The sequence below is a fragment of the Lactuca sativa genome, chromosome 4, assembly GCF_002870075.4.
Source record: "Lactuca sativa cultivar Salinas chromosome 4, Lsat_Salinas_v11, whole genome shotgun sequence".
Lineage (NCBI taxonomy): Eukaryota > Viridiplantae > Streptophyta > Magnoliopsida > Asterales > Asteraceae > Lactuca > Lactuca sativa.
Window position 1 is genome coordinate 69,128,978 of NC_056626.2, and position 12,249 is coordinate 69,141,226.

Below are 12,249 nucleotides of genomic sequence, written 5' to 3' on the forward strand. Positions count from 1 at the left end.
GATACAATCGTTAACGGAACACCGTGAAGCCTCACAATTTCCCTCACGTAAGAATTCGCAAGCTTTTCCATAGACCATTTCTCCTTGGCCGCTATGAAATGCGCACTCTTAGTGAATCGATCAACGACCACCCAAATCATGTCGTGACCATTCTTTGTTCTGGGCAGTTTAGTGACAAAATCCATAGCAATGTCTTCCCACTTACCCATAGGCACAGGCAATGGTTCTAAACTCCCGTAAGGTTTCTGATGTTGTGTCTTGACTCTCGCACAAGTCACACACTCGGCCACATACTTTGCAACATCAAGCTTCATCGTCGGCCACCAGTAGTAGGGTTTCAAGTCCCTATACATTTTAGTGCTACCCGGATGAATTGAGTACATGGTTTTGTGAGCTTCTTCCATCAGAAGGTCCCTAATTCCTCCTGACTTAGGTACCCAAATACGATCTTGGAATACCTTCAGTCCATGACCGTTAGTACCAAACACCAACGTTTTACCCAAACGTTCCTCCTTCGGTCATTTTTCTCAGAAGCTTCCTCTTGAGCTTTCTTTATACTTTCCACAACGGTCGAGACAACTTCAATTCTCAACGCTCTTGGCCTCTTCCTTTCAAGATTGACTTTCCGACTGAGAGCATCAGCAACAACATTAGCTTTACCGGGGTGGTAAAGTATCTCGCAGTCGTAGTCTTTAAGTAATTCTAGCCAGCGTCGTTGCCTCATATTCAATTCCTTCTGATTAAAGAGGTATTGGAGACTCTTATGATCAGTGAAAAGTTTGCACTTCGTGCCATAGAGGTAATGCCTCCATATTTTTAGAGCGAAAACTACCGCTGCCAACTCCAAATCATGAGTCGGGTAATTCTTTTCGTGCTCTTTCAGCTGTCGAGACGCATATGCTATCACTTTTTCTCTTTGGGTCAAAACACAACCCAATCCAACACCAGACGCATCGCTATAAACAGCGAAGTCTTCAACTCCATCGGGTAGAGAAAGTATCGGTGCCTCGCATAGCTTCTTCTTTAACTTCTCGAATGCTTCTTTATGCTTCTCACTCCAAGCATAAGTAGCTCCTTTGTGGGTCAAAGCTGTTAATGGAGTAGCAATCGAAGAAAAACCTTGGATAAACCTTCGGTAATATCCGGCTAATCCTAAAAAGCTTCGAATCTCCGTGGGACTTTTCGGTTGTTCCCACTTCGTCACAGCTTCGATCTTCGCTGGATCAACCATTATCCCTTCTTGGTTGACCACGTGACCCAAGAATTGGACCTCACGAATCCAAAAATCACATTTGGAGAACTTTGCATACAACTTCTCCTTCTTCAAGACTTCTAACACTTCTCGCAAGTGTCTGCCATGCTCCTCCTGGCTTTTCGAGTAAATCAGAATGTCGTCTATAAACACTATCACGGATTTATCAAGGAAAGGATTACAAACCCTATTCATCAAATCCATGAACGCTGCTAGAGCATTGGTTAGTCCAAATGACATAACCAAGAACTCGTAGTGTCCATATCTAGTTCTGAATGCAGTCTTCTCGATATCTTGCTCTCTTACTTTCAGCTGATGATATCCTGACCTAAGATCGATCTTCGAGAAATAGCTCGAACCTTGCAATTGATCAAATAGGTCATCAATCCTCGGCAACGGATATCTATTCTTTATTGTTGCCTTGTTCAGCTCTCTATAATCGATGCACATTCTCATACTTCCATCTTTCTTCTTCACAAATAACATCGGAGCTCCCCAGGGCGATGAACTAGGTCTAATGAAACCTTTGTCTAATAACTCCTGAAGTTGCATCATTAATTCCTTCATCTCCGTCGGTGCTAATCGATAAGGTGCTTTTGCTATTGGTGTGGTTCCTGGTAACAAGTCTATTCTGAACTCTACTTGTCTATCAGGTGGTAATCCAGGAAGATCTTCGGGAAATACTTCCGGATAATCACACACCACTGGAATACTCTGCATCACCTTCTTTTCTTTCTTAGCATCAATCACGAATGCTAAATATGATGTACATCCCTTGGTCAAACACTTTCTGGCTTTCATTAGAGAAATGATTCCAGAATTCACTCTGCGTTTGTCCCCATACACCATAAACGAATCTTTCCCAGGCGGGTTTACTTTAACTATCTTCTTCTTGCACAAAATCTCGGCATCATTGGCGCTAAGCCAATCCATTCCCAACACGATGTCGAAACCATTTAGTTCGATAGGCAATAATTCCTCGTGAAACTTATTCCCATTAAGGTCGATCAAGACGTTTTTCATACGATGGCTAACAGGTACAAACTTGCCACTAGCTACTTCGACTAATAAAGCATTATCTAGTCTATCAATAGGCAAAGCTAGCTTTCTACCAAACTCATGCGAAATAAAGGAGTAGTTGGCTCCAGAATCAAACAATATTTGAGCAGGTAAATCATTTACGAGAAAGGTACCTGAAGCGACATCAGCTTCATCTTTCGCAGCTTCCAGTGTCATCTGGAATGCTCTCGCCTTTGGCTTTGGTGGAATGTTGGGCTTTGCTGCCTCCTTCTTCCTCGGACAGTCCTTCAAAATATGCCCCTCTTCATTACACCCAAAACACATCCTTTTGTTGTTCGTACATTCATTGGCAAAATGTCCAACCTTTCCACACTTGTAGCAGGTCACATCCTCGCTACATTTCCCAAAGTGCCTTTTCTTACACTTATCACACCACTTTGCTTCGCCTCCTTTTCCTCCAAACTTTTTCGAATCAGATTTCGAAAATTTTCCTTTCTTACCGGAACCAGATGTTCCCTCAAACTTTCTTTTCTCACCAACATCAACCTTGTCGGTGGTTCTCCCCTTGATCATGTTCTCCACAGACTTGGCAGCCCAGATAGCTGCCTCTAGAGTAAGTGCCTGACGTACTGGCACCTCGTACTCCCATGGAAGTCCCTTCGCATATCGGTCCACCTTTGTCAACTCGTCTGGAACGATACGCAAGGCAAACTCCATCTTATCGATGAAGTTATTGGTGTACTCATCCACTGACATGCTACCCTTCGTCAATGTCAAAAACTTATTCTCCAACTCCAACAGATTTTGAGCCGAGCAGAACTTGCGCTTGAACTGCACCAAGAACTCTGCCCATGACAATTGCAGTGGCTCATTAGGGCTTAAGGTCTTCCCTAGAGTGTTCCACCAACGAACGGCTCCACCTCGGAATTGACGCACGGCATAGATAGTCTGCAATTTACCTCTGCAGCCACAAGTCATGAAGGCTAGCTCCATTTCGGAGATCCAATCCATAACCCCAATCGGATCCTCCTTTCCATTGAAGGTCGATGGTTTGCAAGTCAAAAATTCCTTGTACTTGCATCCTATTCCATCATTCCTTCCTTCATGGTTATCTTGCCTAACTATCGGTGGGTTGGCTGGACCAACAGACCCACTGAAGTTTCCACCTTCTGAGTGCCCTTCATTTAATTCAGGCTCTTCCACACGAATCGACAGTTCTTCACGATTTTGTTGAAGCAACCCTCTAGTTTCATCCATCTGACGATCCAACATCGTCTGAATCATCAATTGCACACCAGCCATGGCTATTGGCTCAGGTGCTGCTACTACGACAGGTATTGGCTCAATCACTGGTGGTTGATTCCTGTTTTCGTCAGCATTTCCAACTCCATTTCTTGTTCTCACCATTTTGATCTACACACCGCATAAGGTGAAATTAGATCCTCAATCATGATAGATATTCAAATCGTCCTTATCACTCCGAAACGTTTACATGCTAGTTCTAATATCGTAGACGTACGCTTAGAATCCTACACACATAATGTTTCTAGATCCGGTCGACAACAGACCATAGATCCGAACAAATAATATCATATATATGGCAACATATAACATTTAGCACATAAAAGCATTTTAGGCAACTTTCCTAAAACAAACTAGTGCTCGTGTCTAAATCACAACAGACACACATCTCAAACTTCACTTAGCATTCTAAGTTTAAGTCTAGAAATCCTACAAATTCCTAGTTCGCTTAAACTAATGCTCTGATACCAACTGTGACATCCCCAAAATCTCGGCCAGAAAAGACCGATTTTCATTTATGCTTTTAAATATTTTCAGAGTAAATCCTTTTGATTTGAAAGAGTTGCGGAATTCGTTCCCAAAAACAAAACATGATAAAACATTGTTTACCGAAGCATTTCATAAAAGAAATGTATTTTCATTATAATCAAAACTCGGGGTGTCATGTTCCGATACAGACCAATAAGCATAAACGAATACATTACAAGTCATATAACAAATATAAACATATGCAGACTTGTAAACAAAACAACTTGATGGTTCATCCATCTCATGCCCTTCCGCCACTTCCTGTAATACAATTTAAAACTGAGTGGGTCAGGCTTGGGAGCCTGGTGAGCATATAGGGTTTTCAACTCACAATAAATATCATATTTAATTTTCACCAACCAACAATAACCCAATTACCCATTCCCGTTATTCTCACTTTAATGTCCCTAAAACAACTAACATAAGGGACCTAGTCTAAGAATATTTCATCGGGGCGACAACACATGCTTCGGGGGTACCTCAGCAATATAAGTCAAATAAGGCAACCATGAGGGGGATGGAGTACAGCGAATGAACACCCAAGTTCATTAACACCTACAGGTGGCGAACCTGCTAATGTTTCCACAAGACTGTCTAGAATAGCCAGTGGTCGTCATCTAAACTCCGCTAGATGACTCAACCAAACAACAACGAGGCCTCTCATCTGTTTATTACACACCAACTGTCTACCCATGTTCTACCCAACATATTAGTAGATAAAAATATATATTTGTATACATAGTTTAAAGAAAACCTGTATAGCATGCTTTAATCAACACATATATCACATAACAGATGAGGCACACACACACATAACACATATCTCATAAAGAAATAAGCAGATCTATAAGATAGAAGAGAGTGAATACTCATTCACACATAACACAACCAAATATATACACATAGCACGTATTTTATATATAATACTTCGTATTATCGTATTTGGAAGAAAATAACTACACACTCACACTTATAAACAACAATACTCTTAATACACTCGAACCAAACTCGTATTATTATTGTGTTTATGAAAGGTAGTGTACACTCACTTGATCAGAAGATGATCGGACAACACTACGGCTTATAGAAGTAGTATTCCTCAGCAGATCTGGAAGATCTCCTCGAAAATCGAACTTCTCGCGGGCAGAGCTTCGACTCGGGAACCGCACTTCTCGGGATCTTCGGGATCTCGGGACTTGCTTCGGGACTAGAGTATGATACCGGGGCTTCGGGGTATCTTCGGGGGTAAAAACGCAGAGCTTTGGCACAAAGATGAGAAGAAATGAACAAAACTCTCGGCTGCCTTCGGATCCTTTATATAGAGGCTGGAGCCTCGGAGTACGCGGGGCGTACTGCAGTACGCAGCGCGTACTGCTTCCGAAATCGTCACTGCATGCGTCATCCGAAGTGTCGACACTATGCTGAGTACGCGGTAGCGTACCCTCGTACGCGGGGCGTACTCCGGATCACACCGGTGACTCGTCTTCGGATAAGGCTTCCGATTTTGATTTAAATATAATTACAAAATGATTAATAAACTTCGGAAATTCATAACTTCTTCATACGAACTCCGTTTTCGACGTTCTTTATATCCACGGAAAGGTGAGACCACGCTCTACGACTTTCGTTTAGACTCCGTCGGCTAATTTTGAATTTATTTTTATTAATTATTTTTAATAGGCCGCGACAGAAACTTTCGTTATAAATTCATAACTTCTTCGTTTGACGTCCGTTCTCGCCTAACTTTTTATCGCTTCGATACCAACAATGAGATCTTCGATTCTCATTTAGATTGCTTCGGCTAAAAACCGCTCGATCTCAAATCGAGTATTTCAGGCTGCATGCCGCTAAGCCGGAACTTCGATAAATCATAACTTCCTCATACGAAGTCAGATTTGGGCGTTCTATATATATTCGGAAACCTCGTTTCAATTACTACAACATTAATCAAAGATATTGAGTTTATTTTACACTTAAATTTTGACGCTTATTTTTATTCTTAATTAATCAAACCACATAATTAAGCAATTAAGCACAAAACACATAATACTCAAATAATACAATCTTATTATTTCAAAACGGGTTACAAAGGTTAACCTAGACTATTATATTGCTACAAATGGCAAGCCCGGAAACACAGGCGTTACAATTCTCTCCACCTTAGAATGATTCAGTCCCCGGAATCACACATCAACAAACAAATGCGGATAGCGACTCAACATGTCACTCTCCGTCTCCCAGGTGAGATTCGGCCCATTCGTGTGTTGACAAGCACTAACCCAACCATTTTGCGTCGCAACTTCTTAGTCTTTCGGTCAACAATTGCCTCTGGTTCTTCAATCAACCTTTTGTTCTCATCAATTCTCAATTCGGAAATTGGAATTATATCGGGAACTTCTCCCGTGAACTTCCTCAAATAACACACATGAAAAGTGTTGTGAATTCCATTCAGTTCTTCGGGTAATTCGAGCTTGTAAGCTTGGTTCCTAACCCTCTGAAGAACTTTAAACGGTCCAATAAACCTTGGACTCAACTTTCCCCTTTTACCAAATCTTATAAGTCCCTTCCACGGCGAGACTTTAAGCAAAACCGAATCTCCAACCTCAAAAGTCATCGGTCTTCGCTTCTTGTCAGCATAGCTCTTTTGACGATCTTGAGCTGCTAACATTCTTTCCCTAATTATTTTCAACTTTTCAGCAGTTTGATGAACCATCTCCGGTCCCATAAACTGCTTTTCCCCAGCCTCAAGCCAACAAGACGGCGTACGACACTTCTGTCCATACAAAGCTTGAAAAGGTGCCATCTTAATGCTCGAGTGAAAACTATTATTATAGGAAAATTCTACCAACGGTAAATGTTCATCCCAATTACCTAGGAATTCCAAGGTACATGCTCTCAGCATATCTTCAAGTGTTTGTATTGTTCTTTCACTCTGACCATCAGTCTGCGGATGGTAAGCTGTGCTTAAACATAACTTGGTACCCATTTCCTCTTGTAGACTTTTCCAAAACCTTGAGGTGAAACGGCTATCACGATCTGATACAATCGTTAACGGAACACCGTGAAGCCTCACAATTTCCCTCACGTAAGAATTTGCAAGCTTTTCCATAGACCATTTCTCCTTGGCCGCTATGAAATGCGCACTCTTAGTGAATCGATCAACGACCACCCAAATCATGTCGTGACCATTCTTTGTTCTGGGCAGTTTAGTGACAAAATCCATAGCAATGTCTTCCCACTTACCCATAGGCACAGGCAATGGTTCTAAACTCCCGTAAGGTTTCTGATGTTGTGTCTTGACTCTCGCACAAGTCACACACTCGGCCACATACTTTGCAACATCAAGCTTCATCGTCGGCCACCAGTAGTAGGGTTTCAAGTCCCTATACATTTTAGTGCTACCCGGATGAATTGAGTACATGGTTTTGTGAGCTTCTTCCATCAGAAGGTCCCTAATTCCTCCTGACTTAGGTACCCAAATACGATCTTGGAATACCTTCAGTCCATGACCGTTAGTACCAAACACCAACGTTTTACCCAAACGTTCCTCCTTCGGTCATTTTTCTCAGAAGCTTCCTCTTGAGCTTTCTTTATACTTTCCACAACGGTCGAGACAACTTCAATTCTCAACGCTCTTGGCCTCTTCCTTTCAAGATTGACTTTCCGACTGAGAGCATCAGCAACAACATTAGCTTTACCGGGGTGGTAAAGTATCTCGCAGTCGTAGTCTTTAAGTAATTCTAGCCAGCGTCGTTGCCTCATATTCAATTCCTTCTGATTAAAGAGGTATTGGAGACTCTTATGATCAGTGAAAAGTTTGCACTTCGTGCCATAGAGGTAATGCCTCCATATTTTTAGAGCGAAAACTACCGCTGCCAACTCCAAATCATGAGTCGGGTAATTCTTTTCGTGCTCTTTCAGCTGTCGAGACGCATATGCTATCACTTTTTCTCTTTGGGTCAAAACACAACCCAATCCAACACCAGACGCATCGCTATAAACAGCGAAGTCTTCAACTCCATCGGGTAGAGAAAGTATCGGTGCCTCGCATAGCTTCTTCTTTAACTTCTCGAATGCTTCTTTATGCTTCTCACTCCAAGCATAAGTAGCTCCTTTGTGGGTCAAAGCTGTTAATGGAGTAGCAATCGAAGAAAAACCTTGGATAAACCTTCGGTAATATCCGGCTAATCCTAAAAAGCTTCGAATCTCCGTGGGACTTTTCGGTTGTTCCCACTTCGTCACAGCTTCGATCTTCGCTGGATCAACCATTATCCCTTCTTGGTTGACCACGTGACCCAAGAATTGGACCTCACGAATCCAAAAATCACATTTGGAGAACTTTGCATACAACTTCTCCTTCTTCAAGACTTCTAACACTTCTCGCAAGTGTCTGCCATGCTCCTCCTGGCTTTTCGAGTAAATCAGAATGTCGTCTATAAACACTATCACGGATTTATCAAGGAAAGGATTACAAACCCTATTCATCAAATCCATGAACGCTGCTAGAGCATTGGTTAGTCCAAATGACATAACCAAGAACTCGTAGTGTCCATATCTAGTTCTGAATGCAGTCTTCTCGATATCTTGCTCTCTTACTTTCAGCTGATGATATCCTGACCTAAGATCGATCTTCGAGAAATAGCTCGAACCTTGCAATTGATCAAATAGGTCATCAATCCTCGGCAACGAATATCTATTCTTTATTGTTGCCTTGTTCAGCTCTCTATAATCGATGCACATTCTCATACTTCCATCTTTCTTCTTCACAAATAACATCGGAGCTCCCCAGGGCGATGAACTAGGTCTAATGAAACCTTTGTCTAATAACTCCTGAAGTTGCATCATTAATTCCTTCATCTCCGTCGGTGCTAATCGATAAGGTGCTTTTGCTATTGGTGTGGTTCCTGGTAACAAGTCTATTCTGAACTCTACTTGTCTATCAGGTGGTAATCCAGGAAGATCTTCGGGAAATACTTCCGGATAATCACACACCACTGGAATACTCTGCATCACCTTCTTTTCTTTCTTAGCATCAATCACGAATGCTAAATATGATGTACATCCCTTGGTCAAACACTTTCTGGCTTTCATTAGAGAAATGATTCCAGAATTCACTCTGCGTTTGTCCCCATACACCATAAACGAATCTTTCCCAGGCGGGTTTACTTTAACTATCTTCTTCTTGCACAAAATCTCGGCATCATTGGCGCTAAGCCAATCCATTCCCAACACGATGTCGAAACCATTTAGTTCGATAGGCAATAATTCCTCGTGAAACTTATTCCCATTAAGGTCGATCAAGACGTTTTTCATACGATGGCTAACAGGTACAAACTTGCCACTAGCTACTTCGACTAATAAAGCATTATCTAGTCTATCAATAGGCAAAGCTAGCTTTCTACCAAACTCATGCGAAATAAAGGAGTAGTTGGCTCCAGAATCAAACAATATTTGAGCAGGTAAATCATTTACGAGAAAGGTACCTGAAGCGACATCAGCTTCATCTTTCGCAGCTTCCAGTGTCATCTGGAATGCTCTCGCCTTTGGCTTTGGTGGAATGTTGGGCTTTGCTGCCTCCTTCTTCCTCGGACAGTCCTTCAAAATATGCCCCTCTTCATTACACCCAAAACACATCCTTTTGTTGTTCGTACATTCATTGGCAAAATGTCCAACCTTTCCACACTTGTAGCAGGTCACATCCTCGCTACATTTCCCAAAGTGCCTTTTCTTACACTTATCACACCACTTTGCTTCGCCTCCTTTTCCTCCAAACTTTTTCGAATCAGATTTCGAAAATTTTCCTTTCTTACCGGAACCAGATGTTCCCTCAAACTTTCTTTTCTCACCAACATCAACCTTGTCGGTGGTTCTCCCCTTGATCATGTTCTCCACAGACTTGGCAGCCCAGATAGCTGCCTCTAGAGTAAGTGCCTGACGTACTGGCACCTCGTACTCCCATGGAAGTCCCTTCGCATATCGGTCCACCTTTGTCAACTCGTCTGGAACGATACGCAAGGCAAACTCCATCTTATCGATGAAGTTATTGGTGTACTCATCCACTGACATGCTACCCTTCGTCAATGTCAAAAACTTATTCTCCAACTCCAACAGATTTTGAGCCGAGCAGAACTTGCGCTTGAACTGCACCAAGAACTCTGCCCATGACAATTGCAGTGGCTCATTAGGGCTTAAGGTCTTCCCTAGAGTGTTCCACCAACGAACGGCTCCACCTCGGAATTGACGCACGGCATAGATAGTCTGCAATTTACCTCTGCAGCCACAAGTCATGAAGGCTAGCTCCATTTCGGAGATCCAATCCATAACCCCAATCGGATCCTCCTTTCCATTGAAGGTCGATGGTTTGCAAGTCAAAAATTCCTTGTACTTGCATCCTATTCCATCATTCCTTCCTTCATGGTTATCTTGCCTAACTATCGGTGGGTTGGCTGGACCAACAGACCCACTGAAGTTTCCACCTTCTGAGTGCCCTTCATTTAATTCAGGCTCTTCCACACGAATCGACAGTTCTTCACGATTTTGTTGAAGCAACCCTCTAGTTTCATCCATCTGACGATCCAACATCGTCTGAATCATCAATTGCACACCAGCCATGGCTATTGGCTCAGGTGCTGCTGCTACGACAGGTATTGGCTCAATCACTGGTGGTTGATTCCTGTTTTCGTCAGCATTTCCAACTCCATTTCTTGTTCTCACCATTTTGATCTACACACCGCATAAGGTGAAATTAGATCCTCAATCATGATAGATATTCAAATCGTCCTTATCACTCCGAAACGTTTACATGCTAGTTCTAATATCGTAGACGTACGCTTAGAATCCTACACACATAATGTTTCTAGATCCGGTCGACAACAGACCATAGATCCGAACAAATAATATCATATATATGGCAACATATAACATTTAGCACATAAAAGCATTTTAGGCAACTTTCCTAAAACAAACTAGTGCTCGTGTCTAAATCACAACAGACACACATCTCAAACTTCACTTAGCATTCTAAGTTTAAGTCTAGAAATCCTACAAATTCCTAGTTCGCTTAAACTAATGCTCTGATACCAACTGTGACATCCCCAAAATCTCGGCCAGAAAAGACCGATTTTCATTTATGCTTTTAAATATTTTCAGAGTAAATCCTTTTGATTTGAAAGAGTTGCGGAATTCGTTCCCAAAAACAAAACATGATAAAACATTGTTTACCGAAGCATTTCATAAAAGAAATGTATTTTCATTATAATCAAAACTCGGGGTGTCATGTTCCGATACAGACCAATAAGCATAAACGAATACATTACAAGTCATATAACAAATATAAACATATGCAGACTTGTAAACAAAACAACTTGATGGTTCATCCATCTCATGCCCTTCCGCCACTTCCTGTAATACAATTTAAAACTGAGTGGGTCAGGCTTGGGAGCCTGGTGAGCATATAGGGTTTTCAACCCACAATAAATATCATATTTAATTTTCACCAACCAACAATAACCCAATTACCCATTCCCGTTATTCTCACTTTAATGTCCCTAAAACAACTAACATAAGGGACCTAGTCTAAGAATATTTCATCGGGGCGAAAACACATGCTTCGGGGGTACCTCAGCAATATAAGTCAAATAAGGCAACCATGAGGGGGATGGAGTACAGCGAATGAACACCCAAGTTCATTAACACCTACAGGTGGCGAACCTGCTAATGTTTCCACAAGACTGTCTAGAATAGCCAGTGGTCGTCATCTAAACTCCGCTAGATGACTCAACCAAACAACAACGAGGCCTCTCATCTGTTTATTACACACCAACTGTCTACCCATGTTCTACCCAACATATTAGTAGATAAAAATATACATTTGTATACATAGTTTAAAGAAAACCTGTATAGCATGCTTTAATCAACACATATATCACATAACAGATGAGGCACACACACACATAACACATATCTCATAAAGAAATAAGCAGATCTATAAGATAGAAGAGAGTGAATACTCATTCACACATAACACAACCAAATATATACACATAGCACGTATTTTATATATAATACTTCGTATTATCGTATTTGGAAGAAAATAACTACACACTCACACTTATAAACAACAATACTCTTAATACACTCGAACCAAA